The sequence below is a fragment of the Theropithecus gelada genome, chromosome 7a, assembly GCF_003255815.1.
Source record: "Theropithecus gelada isolate Dixy chromosome 7a, Tgel_1.0, whole genome shotgun sequence".
Taxonomy (NCBI): Eukaryota; Metazoa; Chordata; class Mammalia; order Primates; family Cercopithecidae; genus Theropithecus; species Theropithecus gelada.
The window spans coordinates 34,717,270-34,730,580 of NC_037674.1; the positions used below are offsets into that span (position 1 = coordinate 34,717,270).

General features: G+C 45.8%; 1 pseudogene; it reads right to left on the reverse strand.

Annotated features, from left to right (window-relative positions):
* Nucleotides 1-12,068: 12,068 nt before the first annotated feature.
* On the reverse strand, nucleotides 12,069-12,864 carry LOC112627367 (annotated as a pseudogene).
* Between the last annotated feature and the right edge of the window lie 447 nt (nucleotides 12,865-13,311).

Consider the following 13,311-nt stretch of genomic DNA (forward strand, 5'->3'; position numbering starts at 1 on the left):
TGGAAAAAATAAAAGAAAGTTGGATTGTCAGCCAAATTTCAACCACCTCTTTTTTTTTTTTTTTTTTTTTGAGATGGAGTCTCGCTCTGTCACCCAGGCTGGAGTGCAGTGGCACCATCTCGGCTCACTACAACCTCTGCCTCTTGGGTTCAAGCAATTCTCCCACCTCAGCCTCCCAAGTAGCTGGGACTACAGGCATGTGCCACAATGCCTGGCTAATTTTTTTTGTACTTTTAGTAGAGACAGGGTTTGCCATGTTGGCCAGGCTGGTCTCAAACTCCTGACCTCAGGTGATCCACCCACCTCGGCTTCCCAAAGTGCTGGGATTGCAGGCATGAACCACCGCGCCCGGCCCAACCACCTCATCTTTTTCAGGCAAGGCTTCAAGGCCCATAATTCAATTGCGTTAAGTGTAGTGGTCCTTGAAAGCTGGGCAAAACTCTTACATTTGATTTAATGCCCTCAGTACAGACCAGAAAACTAGTATAGGGCTTGTGCAAAACACATGGCCATAGGATGTGCCCTGTAAGATCTAACCACTCTTAGGGGCCAAAATAGGGCAGAGTGGGACAGATGTGAGGTGGTACAGCATGTGGTTTCAGCTGGACTGTGCTCTGAGCCATTTGGGCTGTGAAGGTTTCTCTCCCAGAAGGTAGCGGGGTAGGTCATGGGGTATTGTAGGTCTTGACAAGAGCACAAATGGAGGCCTAAAAACCAGATGTCTAAATATTTTAAAGTTACAAATAAAGCTCCCAAATCATTCAATACAATATGTTCTGTCCTCCTACCTTGACAAAAATACCTTCAGAACAACCTGGAAGTCCAGGTTGGAATTTTAAATTCCTGGATGTCAGAATCTCTTGCTGGAACACGGTGGCACGGGAAGAGCCAGCCCCCAGCTTTGGCCCTCATCCTTCATCCTTTTTTCTTCCCACTACCGACTCCAGCCCTTCTTGCATCAGCATACATCTCTTGCATTCCCATATGGACTTCTCAGCCCATATATCCAACTTCCTCATAACACTCACTCTTTGTTGATCCCTTAAGTTTGGGTTGTACACACCAGCATCTGGGTCACCCTTAGAAGAACTGACCTTGAAAAGGTCAGCACTGGGTCTGGAGACAAGCTTCGGGATACTTGGGCAGAGAATTCTGGAGTCCCATGCATTGTCAAAAAAAAAAAAGTAAGAAGAACGTCAAACAGTTCATTTCTAATTTGTAATCTTTAAAGGCCCTCTCCAAGATGATCTGAGGAAATTCAGGTTCAGAAATTCAAATTGTCTACTACAATTTGAGGAAATTCCAGGTTCTAATGCCAATGGAAATCAGCTTGGAGAGGGAACTGTTTATTGATTGTCAGGGCTGCCAGAAGGTAGGGGGATGGATTTCATAACTTCTAGAGGTCACTTGTCCCACTTCCTCCTCTGCTAAACAGGGTTTTTGGGAGAAGCTCAGTAGACCATGGTCCCTTCACTCTTAGTGCCCTTCGGCCAGCTCCTGACATGAAGCAAAGGCCCCTGTGTTTCTCGAAGATTTCTGCCCAGGGATGAGAACTAAGCAGGAGGATCTTCAAAGGCAGAGCATGTGCGCACAAATCTTTGGTTTCTCTAATTAGGTCAAAAATAACCTTTTGGCCGGGTGCCGTGGCTCACACCTGCAATCCCAGCACTTTGGGAGGCTGAGGTGGGCAGATCACCTGAGGTCAGGAGTTTGAGACCAGCCTGACAAACATGGCGAAATCCCGTCTCTACTAAAAAAATACAAAAATTAGCTGGGCATGGTGGCAGTTGCCTATAATCCCAGCTACTCATGAGGCTGAGGCAGGGAGAATTGCTTGAACCTGGGAGGCAGAACTTGCAGTGAGCCGAGATCACGCCACTGCACTCCAGCCTGGGAGACACAGTGAGACTCTGTCTGGAAAAAAATATATAAATAAATGAATAAATAAAAAATCTTTCAGCCGGGCGCGGTGGCTCACGCCTGTAATCCCAGCACTTTGGGAGGCCAAGACCATCCTGGCTAACATGGTGAAACCCCATCTCTACTAAAAGTACAAAAAATTAGCCAGGCGTGGTGGCGGGCGCCTGTAGTCCCAGCTACTTGGGAGGCTGAGGCAGGAGAATGGCATGAACCCGGGAGGCAGAGCTTGCAGTGAGCCGAGATCATGCCACTGCACTTCAGCCTGGGCGACATAACAAGACTGTGTCTCAAAAAAAAAAAATCTTTCCTGATCCCCAGGCTGGAAGGCAAAGAGTATGAATAAAAGGAGGACCAAGGGCTTGGAGAAGGGCCACCGTTCATTCTATCTCTGCATTCATGGTTCAGGTGCTGTCAGTCATGCTGAGAGGCAGGCAGACAAAGTGTGTCACCCCAAAGTCTTCTGGCCCCTCTCAGATAGTGTGGGCCCATCCAGGAGCTCCACAGGCCATGAGTTCAGAGTGGGAAGGGATGTGGGAGGGGCTTAGGAGCTGGGCATGATGTCTTGGGGTGAGATGTGCTGCTGCAGTCTCTTCTACCCCCTGACCCAGGCTGGGTGGGAGACAGGTATGCGCTGAAAACAGGGAAGATATGAAGCCTCACCTACCCCACCTTAGCGACCAGGATCTAAAACTCTGCAATGAGGGCTGACTCCATATGATCTCAGCTAGTAATGGCATGAAGATTGTACATGAAAATTTGAGAGAGGGGCGCACACACATGCACACACCCCACCTTATCTTAGGACCTACTCTGCAGGAAAAAAAAATGGTTTCAGGGAAGGACAGTGAGTGAGATGTCACAGAGAGTTCATAACCTGATCTTTCTCTGAAGTCTGCTCCTCTTGTTACCAAAAAACTAGGTTTTGAGATAAAGGTCATTAATCTGATACTTTGCTCTGCTACCTGCATTTTCATTTCAAAAGCAGAGTCACTAGGAAATGCCATTGGAGTTTGGAAAGAGAAACGATGTAACATCTGAATATTATGAGTTGAACAAAATGGAGCCCAGGAGGCCTGGTTTGTGTTGGGTTCTCATAATATCATCCTTAGGAAGCCATAGCTCCCCCTATCCCTTAGGCTGTGGAGACTGTGCAGTGTTCCCACTAGTAAGAGAAGGGGCATTGTAGGGCTAAGGAAGGTGTAAGGGAACGGTAGGGGTTGAAGGACAGTGAGCAGTGCTCTATTGATAGTAACAGGAAATAATAATGAAGAGAAGCCTTGAGGAAGTTAACCCAGGGCCTTCTTACTAGAACCTAACCTCCAGGATCCATTTTGCTTTATAATACTTAGGCCCAACATGACTCATGAGAGAAGATGCTCTTGGTAACTGTCTTCCTGAGAAGTTGAGCCTACGTTCTTCTTCTTTTTGTTTTTTTTTTTTGAGACAGAGTCTCGCTCTGTCGCCCAGGCTGGAGTGCAGTGGCACAATCTTGGCTCACTGCAAGCTCCGCCTCCCGGGTTCACGCCATTCTCCTGCCTCAGCCTCCCGAGTAGCTGGGATTACAGGCGCCCACCACCACAACTGGCTCATTTTTGTATTTTTAGAAGAGATGGGGTTTCACCTTGTTAGCCAGGATGGTCTCGATCTCCTGACCTCACGATCCGCCCGCCTCGGCCTCCCAAAGTGCTGGGATTACAGGCGTGAACCACCACGCCTGGCCTGATTTTTGTATTTTTAGTAGAGATGGCGTTTCACCATCTTTGCTAGGCTGATCTCGAACCCCTGACCTCATGATCCACCCACCTCGGCCTCCCAAAGTGCTGGGATTACAGGCATGAGCCACCGTGCCCGGCCAAGTCTACATTCTACAGCATCTCTCTCTTTCGCTGAGAAGCCCTTGAATGTGGATATCGTAAATCACACAACGTCACAAAACAAGAGTCAATCCTAGCTTGAGTTTACAAGAAGATAAATTGGCATCCATGTATAATGGCCAGATAAAATATTGCACACCTTCATTTTTATTGCTAAGTTTGACAACCCCGCATTCATGTTCCCAAATCTTCAATCCTCTCTGATTTTTTCAGTAATGAAAGCTACTTAATGTGTGGGACTGTAAACTGAAGGACATCTGAGGTCTTAGGGGGATGTCCGATGGGACCACACAAAAAAATGAAAATAAAAACTCTCATCGAAAACATGAGAGTTTCTTCCATCAAGTAAACTTTTCCCATCACAGGGACTTTGTTGTCTTCCTTCCTTTGGTATTCTTTCTTCCAAAATACCGGTTTTGACTATCAATCAATAAAGCAAAGCCATTGAAACCAACAGAAAATAACACTCACTCAACATGCACCTACTATTTGCCAAGCATCATGTTAGATGCTTTATGTGCCTCATTTCATTTCATCCTCACTATATTCTTGAAGATAATCTTTTTTCTTTAATGGAAGGATGAGGAATCCAAGGTTTAGAAATGTTACACAACTTGCCCCAGGTCACAGACCTGGTAAATAGAAGAGCCAGGATGACGGTGATGAAGATGGTGATAATAATGGTGGTGATAATGAACACAGCTCACATTGCTTGAGAATACGTTATGAGTCAACCAGTGTGCTGAGCGTGCTACATGCTTTAACTAATTCAATTACCACAACTGCCTTTTGGGGCTGGTACTCTCATTAACTCCATTTTAAAGCTGAGGAAACACATTCAATCTTGACCTGCTTACTCCAAACCACTGACTCTACTGTTAGCCATACTCCTTGGATCGTACCTCTCCACCCACTGGGTCCTGACATCCCACTCCCACCCCTCTTATTGCAGGTTGCTGAAGCTGTTTGTAGACTCAACTGCTTCCTAAAACCTTAACCTCACAACTGGCTGATTGCTTTTGGGAGGTAGTGCATGGTAAAACCTAGGCAGGCAGATGTCAGGTTGACCAAGGTTCCTATCTTAAATGTTGAAAATTTAGTGGTTCACACTTTGAAAATACACTCTGATAAGTTTTATGCAAATTACTCCCAAGAGCTCACACATAGCCAATAAAACAGCCTCAACAAAAACCTTCTCAATCTTACCTCTAGGAAGCTCTTAGCTTTTGCTAACCACAATCTTAGAGAAGCTTCCAGCTAGTCAAAGGTGAGTGTAGCTTCATACTAATACAGCAAATCTGGTTTCTTTCTTTCTTTCTCTGTCTCCCCTTCCTTCCTTCCTTCCTTCCTTCCTTCCTTCCTTCCTTCCTTCCTTCCCTCTCTCTCTCTCTGTCTCCTTGCTGTTTCTCTCTCTCTCTCTCTTTCGTTCTGTGGACTCACCCAAAAATGCAGAAATGGCTGGATGGTTGTTTTTTTATTTTTAGAAATGAGGTCTCATTCTGTCGCCCAGACTGGAGTGCACTGGTGCAATCGTGGCTCACTGCAGCCTCTGCCTCCTGATTTCAAGCAATACTCGTGCCTCAGCCTCCAGAGTAGCTGGGGTTACAGGCGTGCACCACCATGCCCAGATAATTTTTGTATTTTTAGTAGAGATGGGGTTTCACCTTGTTGGCCAGGCTGGTCTCGAACTCCTAACCTCAGGGGATCTACTCTCCTCGGCCTCCCAAAGTGCTGGGATTACAGGTGTGAGCCACTGCACCTGGCCTATTTATCTTATTTTTTATTTTTATTTTTAGAGATGAGGTCTCACTCTGTTGCCCAGGCAGTGGCACAATGGTAGTTCACAGCAGCCTCCTGGCTCAACCTATCACGTCAGCCTTCCAAGTAGCTGGGACTACAGTTGTGCGTCATCGTGACTAGCTAATTTTTAATATTTTTTAGAGACAGGGTCTTCCTATGTTACCCAGGCTACTGGAACTCCTTGGCTCAAGTGATCCATCCCCCTTCAGCCTCCCAAAGTTCTAGGATTACAGGTGTGAACCACTGTGCCCAGCCTGGTTTATTACTAATGGTGCTGATGGCACATATCCTTTTTGATTGACACCCTTGTCACCTGCCCCCGCATAGCTCCCATGCAAATTCAAGGTTGGAGAGACAAATGGGGGAATAAAGACAAAACTTCCACCCTCCCTCTTTCTCCTTGTCAGCCTGTGCGATATAATTTCCCCCAAATCCAAAGAAAGGGAATAAAACTCGCTCCGGCCGGGCGCGGTGGCTCACGCCTGTAATCCCAGCACTTTGGGAGGCCGAGGCGGGCGGATCACGAGGTCAGGAGATCCAGACCATCCTGGCTAACATGGTGAAACCCCATCTCTACTAAAAAATACAAAAAAATTAGCCGGGCGAGGTGGCAGGCGCCTGTAGTCCCAGCTACTCGGGAGGCTGAGACAGGAGAATGGCGTGAACCCGGGAGGCGGAGCTTGCAGTGAGCGGAGATCGCGCCCCTGCACTCCAGCCTGGGCGACAGAGCGAGACTCCGTCTCCGGGGGAAAAAAAAAAAAAAAAACTCGCTCCAAACATCTCAAAAGCCTGTCATCTGCTTTTGACTTTTCCTAGCTACATTTCTTTCACTCATTCTTGTCTCTGTCTTCAAGAGGTGATTCTGCTGGTCTGGGAGTGTCTGGTGGACTCACTACCCAGGGCCTCTCTCCTTCCGCTTCTGGAGTGAGCGCATCAGAGGGCAGTAGGGAGGAGCCCGAGCAATCTGTCCACCTCAGGCTTCCAAAGTGCTGGGGTTACAGGCATGAGCCACTGTGCCCAGCCTGGACTTTCACTGCCTTAAGCCAGCAGAGGGTGTAATAATAACTCTTCTTGAAAGAAAAATGTTCAACAATCGAAATGACCAGCTCATTTGCCACGTAATATTCCATCTTATTCTCCTTTTCCAGCTCCAAAACCACAATCATATGCCACAGTTTAGAACAAGAAAGAATCCTTTGCTTAGGTACACTGGCAAGGAACTCCACAAAGTAGCCTCACTCCCCGGAGTGTGTCTACAAGGGATTATGCAAGTTTACCCTCTAGTGCAGGGATCAGATCATTCAACTTGTCAATATTTATTCATTACAGTCATCAGAGAAGTGATGTAAAATGAATGAGAGTCTAAATAATAATACTGCAGGAGCCCAAATAAAATGACTTCTCTCCTTCAAGCTGTATGAAACCTTCTTTCTTGCCTGTCACTGATGATGCATAAATTACTCTGGTTAACAAGCTTCTACCCAGCAGCCTCCAGGAATCACAGGACCAATGTGTCAGGGATCTCCTTTTCACATAAACTCTGGGCTGGTATTCTTTCCAGTGTAGGCTTCTTCTTCTCCTTCTCCTTCTCCTTTCTTTTTTTAATTTTCCCTTTTCTTTTTAAGACAGGGTCTCCCTGTGTTGTCCAGGCTGGAGTGTAATAGTGCAATCACGGCTCATTGCAGCCTCAACCTCCCCGGGTGTAGGCAATACTCGCACCTCAGCCTCTCAAGTAGCTGGGACTATAGTTACAAGCCACCGTGCCAGGCTAATTTTTGTATTTTTTTGTAGGAACAGGGTTTCCCTATGTTTCCCAGGCTGGTCTCCAATTCCTGGGCTTAAGTGATCCTCCCACCTCAGCCTCCCAAAGTGCTGGGATTACAGGCATGAGTCATGGTGCCCAGCTCTGTGTAGCCTTCTAAGGGAAGGGTTATGTTTATAGGAGAGGAGCATTGTACTTAAAGGAGGATCCCAGCAAGAACTCTTTGCATTCAAGGTCCTTCTCATACTTTCAGTTAGCATCGATCAGACATTTGAGGGGTGCTTATTACGTGCCAGGCACTATGGTAGGTACTAGGAATACAGTGTGAGTTTTTAAAAAATGGAGTCCCTCTTTAGGGAGTTCAAGTCCACTGCCTAATAGCTCAAACCTATTGATAGCAGCTGTGTGCTTTATATACACTACCTCATTTAATCTTCAGCCCTGGCGGGGTCCAGTGGCTCACACCTGTAATCCTAGCACGTTGAGAGGCTGAGGCGGGTGGATCGCTTGAGGTCAGAAGTTTGAAACCAGCCTGGCCAACAGGCCGTGACACTTCAAAAATCCAACATAATTGGAACCTCAATCCTATAAGATTATCAGATGTGTCCAGATATTTGGACAGTATTCTATGGATAACGTTTGAACTTTTTAAAATTTCTGACTTTTGGCCGGGCGCGGTGGCTCAAGCCTGTAATCCCAGAACTTTGGGAGGCCGAGGCGGGCAGATCACGAGGTCAGGAGATCGAGACCATCCTGGCTAACACAGTGAAACCCCGTCTCTACTAAAACATACAAAAAATTAGCTGGGCGTGGTGGCGGGCGCCTATAGTCCCAGCTACCCGGGAGGCTGAGGCAGGAGAATGGCGTGAACCCGGGAGGTGGAGCTTGCAGTGAGCCGAGATCGCACCACTGCACTCCAGCCTGGGCGACAGAGCGATACTTCATCTCAAAAAAAAAAAAAAAAAAAAAAAAAAAATTCTGACTTTTAGGATATTGTCCAGGTTATGTACTTCTATCTCTTAGCCATTATTATTTTGGCTCATACTTAAGACTATCAATTACAGATGAGTCAATTAAGGCAGAAGCCTTGGTATAAAAGTATAAAACAGTGTCATACACAGTATTTGACCTCGGAAAGATTCTGGGGAAAAACAGTGAATTAATCAACACAGATTCATTGGCAGAGTCTGTTAAAGGGTGTATCACCAACCTCACTAATGGTGCTAGGATTGAGGCAATCCACCAGAGACGCTCAATCCTCTGATCCTACTGAAATTTATCCTGACCATCTGCTTCTTCAGCTAATGATGGAGACACAAATGGACTATCGGGATTTTCCAGATTGCTTTCAATATTCCAAATGCCAAACCATCAGAATTTTAAAAATTACTTTTGGTTTTCCAAATCCTACAACACAGGATGTGTCGACTAGGAGACACCACTTTTAAGACATTTGTTGTACGTGCTTTTTTTTTGCCTTCTTGTTTTCTGTGGGTTTATTGGTGGTATGAACTGACTATTCCATCCAAGAGATAGAACTTGCACTGGAGGAGAAATGGGCACAATCCTAACCATAGCATCACCTAGTTACTATCAATCCTGAGACCAGAAAGCAACATTTGAAGTGGTTTGACAGCATTGCCTTTGGATAACTAGCTTTCTGGTTCCTTACTGAACACTTGCAGATATGAGTTATGTTAGGTGAGGACCTCTTTGAAGCTATCTGCATAAGAACAAGAGTGTAAACTCTGGCAGGACAGAGTTTTTTTCACTCAGGTAAGTAATTGGTAATGCAGGGTCTAAGCGTTTTCATAGGAATAAACACATGGGAGGAACACTGTATAAATTTGGATTCGGTTTTTCTGCATGTAACCAAAATAACGTTACATGCATTACATAGGATTAGAGTTGATTTCCCTTTTACACAATGAAAGCAAGAGGTAAACAGTGCAAAATACCGAGTAGCTCCATAAAGTCATTAGAACCTGAATTCAGGCCAGACGCGGTGGCTCATGCCTGTAATCTCAGCACTTTGGGAGGCTGAGGCAGGTGGATCACTTGAGGTCAGGAGTTTGAGACTAGCCTGGCTAACATGATGAAACCCCGTCTCTACCAAAAAAAAAAAAAAAAAAATTATCGGGGAGAGGTGGCATGTGTCTGTATTCCCAGCTACTCAGGAGGCTGAGGCAAGAGAATTGCTTGAACCTGGGAGGCGGAGGTTGCAGTGAGCCAAGAACATGCCACTGCACTCCAGCCTGTGCAACAGAGCAAGACTGTCAAAAAAAAAAAAAAAGGAAATGAATCCAATCTCTTTCTAGTGCAAACCTTCACCATCCCTAGGGTGTGGTCTAGGTCTTCCTAGTCCAAGCTGGTGACTAAAAAATCAGTCATCAGCCAGGCATGATGGCTCACGCCTGTAATCCCAGCACTTTGGGAGGCCAAGACAGGCGGATCATGAGGTCAGGAGATCAAGACCCTCCTGGCTAACATGGTGAAACCCCGTCTCTACTAGTACAAAAAGTTAGCCAGGCGTGGTGGCGTGTGCCTGTAATCCCAGCTACTCGGGAGGCTGAGGCAGAAGAATCACTTGAACCTGGGAGGCGGAGGTTATGGTAAGCCAAGATCGCACCACTGCACTCCAGCTTGGATGACAGAGCAATACTCTGTCTCAAAACAAAAACAAAAAAGAAGAACGAAAAGAATCAGTCATCATATTCATATAGAGGAAGGGGAAGAAAGGCATGTCTTCTCCCTATAAAATCATATCCCAGAAGGTGGAAACATTTCCACTTTCATGTTACTAGCCAGAGTTTAGCCAATTGGTCTCATCCAGCTGCAAAAGATATTGGAAAATGTAGACTTTATACCAAGCACTTTATGCTCACCCCAACATTAGGGGTTCTTGTACCAAGAAAAAAAGACAAGAGAAATGGATGTGGGGTAGATGATTAGCAGTCTCTGCCACAAACACTGAACCCAGCTATGAGACATCAGAAAAGGCCTCCAGAAGATATGATATCTAAGCACTGAATAAAATATGCTCAAGAACCCAGGCAGATGAAGGGGATGTAGGAGAGGAGGAAGGGCAGGGGGTTTCTGGTGAGGGGGCAGCACATGTGAGGCCACAAGACAGAAGAAGTGTGCCGTGATGGGGGAACTGAAAGTTGCGCCTCTGGCCGATTGAAGAGAGGAGGCAGGAGAATTCGCTCCCTATGCAAGGCTCTGGCCAGTCCTCATTCTCCAGTAATGTTCCCAGAGGTCTGGCTCTCCTCCTTTCCTCCTGCTGCAGCTGGTTCTCTAAGTTTAGCGTGAGTGGCCAGCCACTCCCTCCAGGGCAGGAGGGGAAAGAAGTGGATAGTATGCCACAGCCTTGTTAAGAAGGCCCCATACTTATTTTTCAGAACACATTTGAGTTTCTCCTTCAACTAGACCAAAAAACAAAGTATCTTCAGTGAGTTTCTTCCAGAGAGGCTCCAGGGAGGGGGGGGGTAAATGAAAAGCCCCCGTCCGAGTCTCTCTTCTGCTCCTCCACACCTAGAAGCTAACTTCCTGCCATTTTTATCATAACCGTTGGAGGCGAGGGATTCGTGAACTGGGAAACAGGCCAGAGGTTCACTCGGAGATTGTAAAGGCACCTCCAAGTTAGCTTGTCCAAGACTGACTCCTGCTCTTGCCCCCCAATTCATTCCTCTTCCAGTGTTCCTGTCTAGGGGAATGTGTCTGCAGACATCCCAATGCCGGAGCCAGAAAGCCAGGAGTCAGCCCAAGCATGGACTTTCCCTCCCTGTCCACATCCAACCACTCATGTGTCTAATAAATTTACCTCCTCAATAGCTTGCACTTCTGCGTACTCCTCTCCACGTCCACTGCACCCCGTATGCTAGGCTATTATCATCCTCTCCCGATCACAGCAGTGGTTGCAAGTCTGGTTGCCCTGCACCAGCTCAGAACCCCCTACCCCATGAATCACGCTATAGCCAGTGTCATCATCTTCAACATAAGGCTGATGATGATCCTCCTTCTCCACCTCTTAAAACCCTAGGATGGCTAACTGCAGTCTACACAGCTCTAATCACTCAGGTCCACACCCCTCCTGCTTCATCAGGCGTCATTCCTTCCCCTGCTCCCTTCACTCCAGCCTCCTTGGCTGACTTTTGCCAATGCTCTGCCCTCCTTTTGGCCTCAGGTCTGTTCCAAGCTGCAATGCTCTTTTCTTCTTCCAGTGAATCCCAGTCTCTTTCTGTTGTCAGTGCCAGTTGCTTTCAGGGGGGAAATCTAAACTCCCAGTCTGTTAAAAGTCCTTGCACATTCCCTCTGTTTCTTTCCTTTAATACACATGTTGGTTTATAATTTTACATTCACTGGTTATTTGATTAGTGTTTCTTTGATGCATTTTTAGTAGGGTGATCCTTCCAGCTAAAGGACTACAAAGGTTTCAGATTTATTCTGGAAACATTTTCTCTTTGCACATTTAAAGGGAAAGTGATCTTTTCTAATATTTGCAGATAAGAGGTATGTTTGAAGTTAGAGTCCTAAAGGATTATTATTTTTATAATGATTTTGTATTTTTTTCCATTTTAATGTTTACAATTTAATAAATATCTTGATGACTGCAGACGTGTATGGCTGTTTGGTATTATTCAGAAACATCACAGTAATGGCAGTTTTTTCAATGGGTGTGTAGTCCTCAATAATTATATATGGAATTGCTATCAAACCAGTAAGACTACATTTATGCATCTATCATTTTCAGGATTGTTGGTAACCTGGGCATATTTTCTGCAAATAACTTTGCCTCCTTGCATCACAAGGCCCAATTTGCTCACATTTACCTCAATGACAGTACCTGTGGTAATAACACCTGAAGTTGTATACAGTGGGACGACGAGTTCTTCTTTACACCAAGTACTGGTAGGCAAAAGGTGGGCTTTCAGTTCACAATGTGTTACATGGGCTTTCTTGAAACGCAAGCCCATTGGCCTGATGAATCTTTCATACTTAGGTGGTATTCTTGTAAAGCCATCTCCAACAAAGCAGACGTTAGTAACCAGCCTCTTCCATGCCTTCTTCTTTCTTTTTCCTGTTCGAATAACTTTTAATATTTCTGTTTCTCCCTGGGCACGTACTTTAGGCAGAGGGACTTCCCCTTTTCCCGCCTTCTCTTTTCGTTTCCGTTTGATCATGTTGGAAACTACTTTAGCTTGAGACTGTCCCTCTCTGTCCAGCAGATAGGCAGGTACTGCTCCCTGTGGAATCTTTTCAGCATTCTTTTTTTGTTTTTGTTTTTTTGGTGTTTCTCTTTTCATGCATCTTGATAGTCTTTTTCATTTGTATTTTCTCAGCATGGCCCTGTTTGTGGTAAAGCTTAGCCTTCAGACTAATCATTTTCTTTGCCTTCTTTGAACATTTATGAGCCTCTCGACTTTCCTTCTTTCTCTTTTCCTCATGGTAATCTAAACAGTATCCATAGTGTTTACAGCGTAATTCAATATATTTGTTCCGTGGCATGTTGACCGCAGAGCCGCCAGGAGCGGGGGTGCGAAAACGCTCTCAATTTTCGGGTCTTAGAGACCCATGAGCCGACCCCGTGCAGACCTGACAGGAAAGTGATTTTGTGTTAACTTTGCTATTGCTTTATACACTGCTATAGAGTAATAAACCCAAATTTCTCTCCCACGTATTACTAATCAGCCGTGGATAATGTTAGGAGGATGCCCTAGTTTGGGAGGTGGCTATCTTAATATTCCTTAATATCCCTTAACTGTTTTGTAGATCCAGAACATTTCTGCCTCCAACTCCAGCAAGGATCTGAAGGTCCAGGACCTTAGGAAAGCTGCCTGTAGAGAGGTGGAGAGGTAACAGCGTGTGGGACGGGGAGGGTCTCCTTGTATTCTTCTGCCTCCAACACCCCTATGTTTAGGAACAAGCCTCATGCCTATTATACTCACCATGAGT